This window comes from Python bivittatus, unplaced genomic scaffold (genome assembly GCF_059951505.1).
Source record: "Python bivittatus isolate LINGU-HERP-01145 unplaced genomic scaffold, Pbiv_v1 ctg000700_np1212, whole genome shotgun sequence".
NCBI classification, from domain to species: Eukaryota; Metazoa; Chordata; class Lepidosauria; order Squamata; family Pythonidae; genus Python; species Python bivittatus.
In genome coordinates, this window is record NW_028277098.1 from 47,896,794 (window position 1) to 47,911,772 (window position 14,979).

The window sequence follows — 14,979 nt, forward strand, 5'->3', positions numbered from 1 at the left end:
TATTAAAAGGTTTTACAATATACAATAAGAAATACATTCAAAGAAAAAAATATAGTAAAGGTGAAAAAGAAAAAAAAGAAAGGAAAAGAAGAGACAAAGAAAAAAGTTGATAGAAAAAATAAAAAATAAATAAAAGAACAGAAAACATGAATGAAGACATATATATATAGTGTGTGTGTGTGTGTGTGTGTGATGAATATATATATAAAGAAGTGGCTTCCAATCTTCCTCTCAGCAGTTATACATGCAGTTCTAATCAAACCTCTCTCTCTAAGATTATATCATAATTCCCTTCTTTCTATAATCTATTTTTTCTAATCATAGAAGCCATAAGTCACAAAATCATTTTCTTTTTTACACAAAAAGTCCATAAGGGGTTTCTAGTCATTGATGAATGTCAATAATGACCTTTCTCTAATCAAAGAAGTCAGTTTCACCATCTCAGCAATAATCTCCCATGACTCTTTTCTAACTTTCTATCCATCAGTTCTAAAAGGAAAAGTCCTGGCCTCAATTGTATATTAATTTTTAAAATCCTCTGTATCAATGTATGTATTTGAATCCACATATTTTTAGCTTTTTTACATGTCTATCAAGCATGATAGAATGTCCCTTCATGTTGTTTACATTTCCAACATACATTTGGAAATGACTTTATACATCCTAGATGATTTCTCTGGCATCATGTACCAACGATACATCACTTTATAAAAATTCTCTTAAAGATCATAACATAATGTAAAATTCAACCCTTTTGACCACATACTTTCCCATTGATCCATCTGTATATTATAACCAAAATTCTTAGTCCTCTTTATTATACATTCTTTAATCTGTTTTTCTATTTCAAATTTCAACAAAAGCGTATACATTTTAGCAATTACACGTTCATCATTGGTACAGAATTGCACTTCAAATTCTGTCTTACTTTGCTCCATACCATCTGTCTTTTTATCCCTTTTAAATGTTTCTGATAAGTGTAAATGGGAAAACCTTTGACAACTATATCCTTCTGCCATTAGTTGCTCTCTTGATTTAACTTTATATTCCCCTTGGGGATTCTCCAATAATTCCTAGTACATTAGCCATTTGTCTTTGCCTGTTGTTTCTCTTTTGCAAAATGCCTCTTGTTCTGAGATCCATAGAGGTGTTTTCAGGCAGAGCCTTGGTTTATATCTATTCCATATTCTCAATATGGCATGTCTAATAAAATGGTTTTTAAAATCCACATCAACTTTAGCTTTATTGTACCATAAATATCCATGCAATCCAAAGCTCAGGTCATGCCCTTCTAACTCTAAAAGACCTAACTAAATATTATTCTTAAGGAGCTCAAAAAAAATACAACACTGAAATAGCAGAATAACTATTGGTATGCACATTCAGAAAAAAATTGTGGGTATTGTATATGAATCAAACCCAGTCTCTCTATCTGTTTTCAAGAGGGCCAAATGGAATTATAAAATGTATAATTTAAGGATAGGTGTATATTTTCCCCTCATTCTGTGGTCCACTAATATGAAATCCTCCCTTTCTCTGCCTTGTCTTGTCCCTTCCTTTCTATATGGCATGTTAGTTTGGGGGTGTGAGTGTATTGGAGACAATGTCTATGAGACAATTAAAATGGGGTGTTTATTTTGCTCACATTCTTCTTAAAAGGTAAAGGTCCTCTTGAGCTCACCTCCTGGTGATTGCATGCAGTTTTCTTAGCAACAACACAGGTGATTTTCTACTGTCTTCTTCTGGAATGTTTTTTGAGGTCTTAGTCCAGCCCAGGGTTTCTCAACTTTAGCAACTTTAAGATGTGTGGACTTCAACTCCCAGAATTCCCCAGCCAAAGTTGCTAAGGTTGAAAAACCCTGAGCTAGCCTATAGCCCTGGCATTTCTTATGGTCTCCCATCCAAGTATTAACTTGGCCTGTCCTTTCTTAGCTTTGAACCCATACAAGGTCAGCCAGCTTTTGCACCTGGTGAGACTCAAATGCTTTTTAACTTATTTTAAACCTGGGAAATGTGGGTATAACAATGATGATAATGTGGGTGTAACAATGTCAATACTGTAAAATGCAACAGTACATTTGTTAAAAGTAATACTTATTGAATATGTCTACTTTAATGTTCATCTCCACACACTTTTTAAAACCATCCTGTTTGGCAATGTCTTTCCCAATATTCTCTTTAAGGCTAATGCATGCTCTGACCCAGTGAGAGTGTGCAGCTCTGCAGGAAGGACTTACTTCAGTTTTCTTCAGCCTATTGCCTCTGAATGTGGAAAACTAAAAGTTCCCTAGAAATGCCCAGGTAGAGAGGGAAACATGGAATTGTCAACTGACAGATCTGGTAGACACCAGACTAGAGAAAGATATTTCATTTGCTTCTGACTGGGGACAGGGAATACATTTGACCTTAACAAACTTATGCTTTCTGATCCAATACATGAACTGGAATCTCATTAATTTTTGCAGTTCTCCAAAATTTTGCAATAAGTTCCTCTGATTAAAAAAAAGGTGGAGTTTATTAGAAGACAAATAATTTCTACATGTATAAGAAACTGTCTAAAAAGGTAAATGATTTTTTTTTAAATTTTAAAACAACCCTAAAAAGTTGAATTGATGAAACCTTTGGTGCCCTGAACCTTTTACTTGAAAATCTGTAAATGTTCTAGAAAGCAAGATGGAGAGTTTTCTACATTTCTAGCTCAGCCCCTTCTTGATCAGGGATCTTTTGATGAGTGTAAACATGGATTACCAGGGAAGAATTCTCTGCTCTGCTTTTAAAAAGTGTGAAAAGCAATTATTAGAACTCAGGTGTGATGACCACAGACATACTTATTTTGCTCTGTGTCCCATAGTAAAACCCAGCTGATCCCTAAAATGGTAATTGTAGCAAAACTGATATGGATGTAATCACACAATAGCAATTCATTTCTAAATTTTGGGACCCACTTTGCATGCAGTGGGTCCCAACTTTAATCCATGAGAAAGAAATCTATCTGAGGCCTTGGCATACCATTGCTAGTCAGAATATATAATTCTGGGCTAGCTGGATAAAAAGCCTTATCTAGTTTAAGGCAACTTCCAATGTCCTCCTAGAAGACTTGAATACTGTATAAATCTCACCAAAAACAGATCATGGAATTCCCCCCAATAATTTCACTTCAATTTGGACCATTACCATACATATTGTATCTTGAACTCTTATTTCATTCACTGGCTTTCCATTTCAATCAGTTTTTACAATTTTACTCATCCATCCCCAAGACAAACAATAGGACATGACTGGACATCATTTAAGCTAAAAAAGTCATGACGACTTTGAAAAGCGGCCTGTACTACCGTGTTTTGTTTTTGCGTGTCAGAGCATTATAAATGGTTGCTGGGATCTCGGAAAGGCTGACATTTCCACAGATCCCCAGGGACTGGCTTGCCATTTGTCAAAGGGGCTTCAACTATCTGCTTGTTCAATGCAGCCTGAGAATCTCTGAATAGCAGCAGGCCCACTTGTTCTCAGTGGGAATAGGAGCAGATTATGATTTTCCAATTAGGAGGTCTGGAAAATTGCCTTTCTCTTCACTCCCAGCCTATTTCCCAGGCTTCACTGCCACGTAGAATCTGTTATTTTTTCCAGTACACACCAAAATAAACGGTTGAAAATACACAAGAGACATAGGTAAATATTAATGAGCAACAGTGGAAGACAGACTGTTTGCAGGTTCCTGTTTCTCTGTGGGCTCATCCTCACATCCCCCTAATCATGTAGAAACATTTTTTTCTGTCCTGCCTTCATGAAGGTTGCCTTCATCTCATTCCCAGCCTTTAGATGATGTAGCTTTAAGTTGTCCTGAGGTATTACAGCTTCAAAATACTATTTTCTCTGCTATCCTGGCACAGCTTTTCATGTGGTCATAATCTGGCATGTTTTACTCATAATGTGGTCTCTGATGAGTCATGAGTTGGGATCTCCCTTAGCTTCTGCTGGTAACTGCCCTTCATGGCCATTTTGGCTTGGAAGTACTGGACAGCTGGCTTCAGCAAAAGCATCTTGTCATTTAAAGCCTGACTATCACCTTCCATAACATTTATGGGGTCTTATGCACCCACCTACACTGTACCAGCCTGCCCTATTCTATGTTAGGAAAATGGATTGGTCGTTGTGGTTTTGCTGGCTGGTGACACTGGAAAGAGGAGAAATGAAGCTAAAATCCCTCAATCCCTTTTTATCTTTTTTTTTTTTTTAATTTAGTGCCTTTAAGTCAGTTTTTGACTCCTGGTGGCTGCCTGGACAAGTCCGTGCAGTTTTCTTGGCAAGATTTCAGAAGTGGTTTGCCATTGCCTCCTTCCTAGGGCTGAGACAGAGTGACTGGCCCAAGGTCACCCAGCTGGCTTTGTGCCTAAGGTGGGACTAGAACTCATGGACTTCTGGTTTCTAGCCTGATAATCACTACACCAAACTGGCTCTATTTTTTTAAACTTATCCCACGTTAAATCAATAAGGATGGTGCAACAGCCAGACTCCTTTCTGTGGCTGTGTTGAAGAGTACAGAAATGGCCTTGAAGGAGATATGTGGCAAGCGTTGGGAAAATATAAACTCACCCCTTCCTCACCTCAGAAGGGGTGAGGAAGAAACTCAAGATTGCCCCACCTTGGCTCTCTTTGGTACAAGATGGAAGGAAGGGGAAATACTGTCAAACTTTCAAGATTCTGTTATCATAATCTATAACAATAGAGTATTTCTTGTGTCTGTTTTCTGATCAGGTCTACCGCAAAGGGCTGACAGGCAGAACAGGGATTGGCAGCAAGGGCAGCTCAGTTTATACTGGTATGCTGGCATACTTTTCAAGGACTGGAGGAAAGCACTGTGACATTTATCCTTCTCCACTCTTACCTGCCATCCATCCATTTTTACTGCTGTCTGCTACTAGATACTCGTATAGGGGAGAGAGTGTGTTCCCTCATGGCTGAGTGTAAGATTTTTCTTAACAAGTTATTATAGAATCTTTCAGCATACTAAGTATTTTCAGTTTAAAATTCTTGGAGATCAGCATAAACTTCTAGAGCCTGTCCTAAAAGAATTAAAACTTTGCAGTATTATTTGGAGGATTTCATGAGTGTGCCTGTCCAGCATCCTACAATAAACACACTTCTTTATTCTAAAGGGATTATGCTCTTAAAGAACCAATTCATTGGAATCAATGCAAAGCCCACCCTGGAATTCTGGGTCCTTCTTAGCATTATGACCATTAGAGTGTCAGAGCACTTAGCTTCACTCAGTATCTGCAGCCGCTCATTTGGTTGCCAGCCAGAGCAAAGGGACTAAAGCAATTCTCCTCTTTGCGTCTGATTTCTTCCTTTCTCCTTTTCCTTGTTAGTCTGATTTAAAATAAAATAAAATAAAATAAAGTAAAATAAAATAAAATTCCCCAATGTGAACTAATCAGCCATCGCTTGTTGTGGTTCTTGTGCCTGAGTAGCCAGGCAAACATCTCCTGCCAGTGTTATGGTAATGCAAGGGGTCTGTTGCCACTGCTGAGCAGATGCAGTCTGGTAAATAAAGACCTTGTTTAACAGACAGCAAAGAGGAGATGGAAGCTTTTGTTAAGGCACTTGCTGGGGTTTTGAGTGCACTTGTAAGGAAACAACAGCGTGTAACTGGAGCTCATGGAATGGAAGTAGAAGCGATTAGATGCATTTCATTTGCTTCTGATGGGTGCTCCTCCTCCCCTTTCAGCTTAATTATGGAAGTGACTTGGAAGTAAGCTCTGGCAATCAATTCCCCAGCCTTAAAGAAGATGCTTTTCAAGCAGTCCTTGGCTTGGGTGGCTGCTGGGTAGAGAACCCACCAGGATCCTTCTCAGGGAACATATGAAGGAGAAGGCCTTGAGACCTGATGGCTGCAAGCTGAAAGAACAGCTGGATTTTTCTCCCTGATGGAAAAATTGAGAGGCTAGAGAACTGTGGTGGTGTGCGAATGGGTTATGCATGTGTGTGTGAGGCAGAGAAAGAAAAGGGAAGGCTGTGTTTATACAGCACTCTTAACTTAATTACAAATTCACTTATTTTCAGGGTTTGCACAATATGCTGGATTGTACTAGTTAAATGGACTGAAGGCACCTGACACCGTAACAGCAAAAACAAAAAACAAACAAACAACCCCCCCCCCCCCCAAACCACATCAAGGTTAATCCTAGCCAAGCTTAGTACACAGTGCAAATGTGTCTGCTAGGTCTCTATCTGCCCGGATTAACACTGCTGGTGTGTATGTATGAATGGTGTGAGAGTGAAAGAGATGTATGAATGTGCTTCATATACAAAATGAGAGTTGCACGAATGTGCATGTGTAGAGTAGATCTGAAAGTCAATGTGGTGTAATGATGAAGGTGTTGGACTAGGACTGGGGAGGTGCAGGTTCAAATCCACCGTTGGCCACAGAAGCTCACTAGAGCACTTCAAACCAGTCCCTCTCACCTACCTCACATAGTTGTTGTGGGGGAAAAAGAGGAGGAGGAGGAGGAGGAGGAGGAGGAGGGACGGTTATGCATGTGCCTTGAGCTCTTTAAGGAAAGGCAGACATAAATCTAACCAACAGAGCATTAATTGTGAAGATATTATTAGCCGCTGTTGTCCTGACCTTCAATAATTAAATTCGGGGAATTGATAGCACTGACACGGCAATTGATCTAAAAATAGATTAAGGGATATATTAGCTCATTACTGGAGACTTTTATTGAGAAGAGGAGGATAAAATATTACTTCTTCAAAATACCAAAAACGCCTGGCTATATATGCTAACTAAAGAGGCAGAAAAATAAGGAGATAATCTTAACGTGCCAAAGAAGACCACATCCAGTTTTTCAAAATTACTTGGGTTCTATAGGTTGCATGCTCATCCTGTTCAACCAGTCTAGGGCACGGAGACCCAAGAGAAGCACAAGTCTTGCTGCATTTATATGACCAGGTTCTACAGCTCTTTTTCTGATCAACATGTAGGCATAATATATTTTGTTAAATTGAAGTACTATACAACAAATTAAAAGCTTAGGTCCTATTTCCCCAAACTATTCTTTATTTTAATTCCATGATCAGCAATTTAAATAAAAAATAAACTAGGGGCTAACGTGGAGGTGCAGGGGAACGACGGGGGGGGGGGGAGCATTAATTAAATATTCTACCAGCTATTTTCTTTTCCAGGCTCTGAAAAGAAATAAACTGGCTTTATGAATTTCTTTAATAACAGATCTGCTTCTTCTTTCTCTCTTTTCTATCACAGGGTGGCACCATTGAGCAATAGAAAGTAAACTCTCTGATTTTCTTCTCCATTACAGAAATCCATCAAGGGCACTGCAGATGTATATGTGTGCACTGCTCTTTCAAATAGTAAAACAGAAAATTGGGCAATAAGGGAAAAATCCACACCCAATTTTAAAATGTAGTGAAATAAGGAAGAGAAAAAGAAACCTTTACATATATGTATATGTCTCTCTGTATGTGGTCGTGTCTCTGTGTGTGTGTGTAGAATTTGGGAAGATGCTAAGAGGATGCTACAGTCCAAAAAGCACAGACTTTGGATGGAAATAGTTGAGAGAATGCACCTCTCTCAACTGGATGGAGATGGAGAAATAGTGGCCTTTGGAAACTTGTGCTACATGCTGTTTTATTAGGGGTTCTGCTTGCCCAGTAGAAAAAATACTATACAAAAAAGTCAAAGAGTTTGTAGTTCCTTGCCAAACGTGCTGTTAGCTGATGACAGAGAAAACATGATTAGAAATATAATCAGTGAAATGCAGTTTATCGATCAATGGACTATAGAATGGTCAAGGATTAGGAAACCATAATATGAATATAAAAGACATAATGAAGGAAGAATCTCAAACTCTTCATCCCTAGAGGCTTTAGTCATGAGCAAGCAGTTACTTGTTTAGCTGTCTGTTCAATTTGGGTTTCCTGCATTGATCAGATATTTGTACCAGACTACATGATGGCCTACTGTACAAGCCTTCATCCAGGCCTGTGTTTCTATGAATGCAAAAACAGACTTTCCCAAGGTTTCCAAGATGAATGACACTGAAAACCAAGTTGGAAGTGCTAGAAGAACTTCATTTTCTTTGCTGAGGAGGAGAGGAAAATCAGCATCTCAACAATTAATGACAAACTACTAGTCATCCATGTGGTTGAGGACCAAACACATGTTATGGTGCATTAAAATAATAACCTTCAGATCATATGTGGGAGAATAGTATTATATTTGATCATGCTGACATTCATGTGTTTCTTTCAAATGCAGCTCATTCTCTGAATGTGAAGTTCTGGAAATTTTTATATAGAGTTCTGAGAAACAAAGGATGGTTCTTCCCGAAGATCTCAAATAAATGTTATTTGAAGACCAAAAAGACTTCCTTGTGAGTCATGGTCAGTCATAATAAATAGATTCATGAAGGCTTTCTCCTCTTTGACTGGAGCTCTCCCACTCCTGGAAGCCAAAGATCTTGAATGGACTGGCAGAAAAACAGATAAGCGGTGAATCAATCTCCCACCTCATTTTCACCCCAGTCATGTTACCGCAAATTTTTTGAGAAGGTAGTGATCCTACTGCTTCCCAGTCTTGTTGCTGTGGACCACTGCAGGATTAAATACAGCAATGTAATCTACAAACACATTAGAATGTGCAAAAACAATAATCCTGCAAAGAAACACATTATCTGTCCTTGTTACTTTGTGAGGTAATTTGAATTAATTTTTCCCTAGAGTGGTTAGGGACCACCGCTGCCTACCCTTGTCTTTTTTCTTTGGCTAATGAAGCTTTACCACTGGCTGTTAGTGAATTTCTATTAAGACCTCATTATGGAGGTTATTATGGGACAAAACAATTCCAGCTCCTGGGAAAAATGCCTATGAATTTGTAATTGTAAGTCTGTGTCTTTTATGGATTAGCATTTGAAAGGAATGGAATTTATATATGAACCTAGCTGGGTTAGCAGAAGGTAATTTCAGTTAGCAAAAAAAAAAAAAAAAAAGCTACGTAATATTTGATTACAAGTTATACATTTAATTTTCCCTTGCTTTCCTGGATGATTATTTTCACAGAACGTTGTTTCTCTTCCTTCTCTAACTCCAGCAAAGTGCAGATTAAGTGAGAGATAAAATTACAGATCTTTGACCACTAGATTACATTCTGTTCACAAACATTGTCTCCGTGCATGTGTGTATGTGCATGTGTGTGTGTGAGAGAGAAGAAGTGAGAGAGGCAGAAAGAGCAAATGCCAGAGTCAGAGGGAGGATGGACAGAGTTAAGGCTTTTATTTTGTATCGAACTCACTGTTACAAAAAGGGGACATGTGCAAGTTTTAATGAGTGTAAATTTAATATTCTGGATAGGAAACAAAGATGGACACTGCTCACATTTTTTAAAATCATGCATTATTTCATAGCTACCTAAATCTGCATTTTCTTTTCCAACTAAGATGGATTCATGTACAGAAGAACCACCTAGTTGCAATTTTATAGCCTAACTTATATTAGCAGAAGAGCTTGTTGGATTTCTAGCAACAAGCAAAAACAGTCATTCTTGCCATGCCATGATTTGCTTGAAATATCAGTTATGTACAATGGAATATGGATTCTAACATACTGAACAAGGTTATTAGTTCATTTAGATGGTTGGAACTGAGCGGCAATGACTCTTCAGAGTTTTGGACATAAGATTTTCCAGTCCTACCTACAGATGCTCATGATAGAAATAAACTGCCTGACTTAGGTTTGGTGGAACAGGAAACAAACCAACCAATAAATAAGTTTTCTGCATACAAGGTATAAGCACTGAGCTATAATCCATCCTATAAATTAAATCCATTCAACAGGTTGGGTCACAGAGAACTTCAACATGCAGCCTTCAGCATGTAGCTTCATAGCCATCCTGGACTATAGAAAATAATTCCGTGGATTGGAATATAGCACACAAGAATGAACGGGGGCATACATGCTTACATAATGAATAAAATAAATACAGAAGCAGTAACATCATGATTTTTACTACTCAGTTGACTCTTGTCATAAATGTAAAGTGTCTTGAACAAGTATTTCTGCAGTTCTCTATAGAAATGTTAGCTTTTTCACCTGACCGCTAGAAGTTATGACAAATATATCCCTGATGCTGTAGAGATGTTTCCTGGAAAAAATCTATGTAGTTGCTGAGAGTCGACACTGACTTGATGGCACATAATCAGTCAGTCAGTCAGTCAGTCAGTCAGTCAGTCACAGAGATGCCAGAATTACTGCATAAAAAGTGATATCCATTCATTTGTGTGAGTGTGAGTGTGTGTACACATACGATTTATCTGAAAGACATCCCCAATTTGGGATTTGGAGGGTGGAAAAGGCTAATTGCAGGTGGCCCCCTCTGGTACCCAGTGGACATCAAACAGAATGAATAATTGAGTATTTCATTGTCCCTAATCTTCACCCCGCTTCAAATTGGCGGCAAGATGGGAGCATATTTCTGACTGCAAGCTGCATCTGCTGATAAGTTGCAAGGCTGATAGCCTGGGAAGTCACATGAAAGTGATAATCTGTCATAGGAGCTAGCCACGGGAGCATTTTCTGCCCTTGTTCCACTATCTAGGGTAACCTCAGATGGAATGGGTGATCTCCCCTAATTGCAACTATATGCTTGGAAGGCCCTGCCGCCCTTGGTGGCATTTCTGCTCACGCATGCTGTTTGTAGATTTGTCAAGAAATGGCTAAAGCCTATCTCGCAGAGAAAACAGTTTAACCACAGGCTACCTTTTGGAGCAACTATAATTTGATTCTTATTGAGTTGTCTGAGCCTGAAAGATTTTGAAGGCAAAAGTATGATTCTGAATTCTGAAACTGCTTCCCATCACTTCAGTGAAGTTTCAGTATGATTATCCATTGACATCATACTCTGGTTAACAGTATACTAGTGAGGATATTATTATACAAATGTGTGTTTTTATGGAATCACATTTTTAAAATTGAAGTATTAGTTTATAGGCATAAAATCATGGAATTCTGAAGTTGGGATGGAACTTGGAAATGATGTAGCCGAGAAGTAGATAATTTCTTTTTTAGCCTAAGGCCTGTTTCCTAGGTTCCAAAATTGCCATTAAAATAGAGGTGGGTGAGATTCCACATGCAGACGGGGAGGGCAAGAGATTAATATTGTTCTTAATTGAAGTCCACACATCTTAAAGTTGCTGAGTTTAAGAAACACTGGTCTGTATCAATCATTCATTCAGCAACCTGAGTATATTAGTTCTATGTTAAGGCTACCTGATCTGGCTGCAAAAATGCAGAATATCATTAGATGGCAGCAAAGAAATCCTTGCTGTTATTTAGTCCAGGTTCACATTTTTACAGCCAGGATCTATTGTGGTTTTTCACCTGTGAACTAGAGGTGAGAAGGCTAAACTATCTGATATTAGAAGGAACTAAAAAGCGGAAGAGGTCTTTTTAAAACTCTTATAGTAACAAGGTGGGGGACAAAGACACGTTATTATGGAATGTATTGTATAATCAAACCATACAGAGGGGTGAGATTTAATTTTAAGAGATACTATATTGATATTACAATTAATCATCACTCCCTTTCACAACTGGAAATATTTTTTAAAAATCACATATTTTACTGAGCTAATTTACATTGGTCAGTTTAAATCAATTTTCCTGTAAGTACTGTTTCCATCAGCGACAACCAGATCATAAAGCCAGGCAATCTGAAGGAACACTTTGGATGTTTCAATTCAGTACATTTTAATTTAGTTTAATACCATGCATAATCTGTATTAGTTTAATACATATGGCATAAAGGTTTATTTGCAATCACAGCCAGCCAGTTTGCATGTAAACTAACCTTTTTGCATTTAAAGATATAAAAGTTGAAGATTACTGCTATTAGAAAGTAAGAGCCAATTCATTCAGAACTCAATATTCCACGATCATTTGTTAGCAATACAGTGGATGGTACCGTGTTGTGCTGGTTCTCTTCCTTCCTCTGGGGCTGGTTCTTGTCACTATAGAAGGTGGGCAGGGAGAGGTCCATCTCCACCCAAGTGATACTGTGGAGGTTCTGTCTCAGTGTCTGGAGGCTGTGGAGGTTTGGATGGAGAGCCACAGGCTTCAACTCAACCCTAGCAAGAACTGAGTGGCCTTGGGTACCAGGACCCCTTGGTTGCAGGGACTTTCCCTCTTTCATTCTGGACGGGATTGCACTATTCCAAACAGAATCCGAGCACAATTTGGGGGCCCTTGTGGCTCCTGTTTGAAATACTGGTGGCAGTGGTAGCCAGGAGGACCTTTGCACAACTTCATATTGTGTGTCAACTGCAGCCATTCCTAGACAGTCATTCATGTCTTGGTCACCTCCTGAATGGACTACTTGTCTTGGTCACCTCTTGAATGGACTACTGCTTTACATGGGGCTGATTATATTGGTTCCCATCCTGTTGGCCTTCTGCAAGGCCTTAAAGAAACGGTTATGACACCAAGCTTGGGGATTTGGATCTGTTGCAGAGCCTGTACAAGGCTGTCTTGATTTGTTGCTGGTTGTTTTGTTATTTTACCTTGGGTGCCAGTTATGGATGTATTACTTCTATTGTTGGGTGTTTTATGGTGTTTTTAACTGTTGTTAGCTACCCAGAGTCATGAATTTGAGAAGGACATCCATATAAGTTGAATGAATGAATGAATGTTCATGTGGAATGGGACCTTTAAGTGATTATTTGCTACTTTAAAAAAAATGGGGAAAAAATCAGTATCTTTGAAAAGATCAGATAGATGAATACTTTTCATTCTTTGCAGTAATGATAATCAGTAGTAAATATACTGTAAGATAGTAAAAATAATCACAAACGTTATTTAAATATGTTGATTTTGCCACACTTTCTAGTTCAGCACTCCAAAACAACAACAACAACAACCAGAAAAATATTACACTGACAAAGGATGGAGTGAAAAGAAAATGTATCGGGGCTCTGGGGCTAAAATGAGCATTCTTCTCTTGGATGTCTCAGAGCTTTTTAGAATCCCCAGAACAGATGTCTTATCTAAATCCAGGTTACAATAACCACCATCCAAAGGGAGAGCAGAATAACCTGAAGTTGTCCCTCCAGAATTTGCATCTGGAAAACAGACTGAGTGGGCACACAACTCACCAGGCTTCTATTTTTCCACTATGACACAAGGTAATGTATTTATAATTAAAATATTGTACAGTCAACATTTTTACATTTGTATCCATACATAAAAGATCAGTTTGTGCCTTGTGTCCTTTTTCTTTTGGTCCACTACTGAATTTCAAAGTCTCCTTTGGAATTCGTTTTTAATCAGTCATGTAAGCATTAAGGAAACAGAGAATTTGATGGCACCTTAAAACCAACAGATTTATTGCGGTATTGTAGAATCCTGGAATCCTGGAGTTTGGGCCAGTTAGCAGGCATCCGATATCTGAGTTGCAAAATCTAGACCGCTAGGTGGCAGCAAATAACTCTGTCCCAACATCCAGGAGTTGTCTCAAGTTTTGTAGTGAAGATAGGTGTGCCTACAATTAGGTCACTGAGTTCAATCTTGTCTCAGTGTCAGATGGTTTTAAGTTTAATTGACTAGCTTACACATAGCTGTCTCTGAAAACCTGCACTATAGACCAGTGTTCTCAACTTTGGCAGCTTGAGGATATGTGGACTTCACCTCCCAGAATTCCCCTGCCAGCATGCTGTCACCAACAGTTGAGGGAGATTTTGGACAAGCTGCCCCCTCCAACCCCCATTCCTGGAGTACTGCTTTAGTAATCTGATGTGCCCATATATTTTCCTAGCAGGTTTAATTATGTATTTGTGTGGAGGCTGAAGTTTGGAGATTGGATCTTCAAAAGGAAAAAGAGAGCCTCAAATATATGGGACTCTCCTATCAAAAATATGAAGTCTCATATCAGCTACATGGCCCCTTTCCCTGCTTCTTCTTGTCCCATTTAGAGTCTAATATTATCTAACTGCATGTCTTCCGACAAATTTGCTTTTCCTGACAGCAACATGCTGTACCATGAATGGAAAGAGAAAGAGATAACCTTTCAAGACAAGCATAACCTTGAGAAGATAGCGGAATCCATCTAAAAAATATGAGCAATAACTGTCCATTTCATAATGACTGGGCCTCATATGCTGGGTTGTCATTTCAGATGGGAAAAAGGATTCTTACCCAGGATTTTAAGGTAATTCTTAGAGGAAATCAGAGTTATGGAAGACTCCTCTGTATCCTCTGTTGTGAGAAGGGATATTATGGGACCTGATATACAGATGTGTGCATTAACCAGTGCTCAAAATTAAAAAAAGAAAAAGGTTTTTCTGCATAATTTTATTTAAAAAAATTAAAAAGAAAATAAAAACTAATACAAACTAATATAAAGTGAGAAAAAGAAAAGAAGAAAGAAATCAAAGAGAAAGCTAAAGGTGCAAGAAAAGAAAAAAAGTAAAAGAAAAATAGAAAAGAAAGAAAAAAGATACAAAGTAGTTTCTGATCTTCTTTATAGCAATTATAAGTATAATTATAAATTTATCTCTTACTCTATGGTTACCATAGCTCTCTTCTTTCTATAATCTATTCTGTCTAATCATCAAAACCATAAGTCATAAGTTCATTTCTTTTCTATTTCACACAAAAAGTCTATAAGGGGTTTCCAGTCAGCAATAAATGTAGATATTGTCTTTTCTCTGATCAAAGAAGTCAATTTAGCCATCTCAGCAAGTTCCATCATCTTCACCAACCATTCCTCTATTGTGGGTAATGCCAAATCTTTCTATCTTTGTGCATACAATAATCTTGCTGCAGTTATCATGTATAAAAACAACGTTCCATGACTTTTTTCCAACTGTTTATCCATCAATCCCAAAAGAAAAACCTCTGGGTTTCAACTGTATATTAATCTTTAAAATTCTCTGAATCAGTATATGTATTTGAATCCAAAATTTTCTA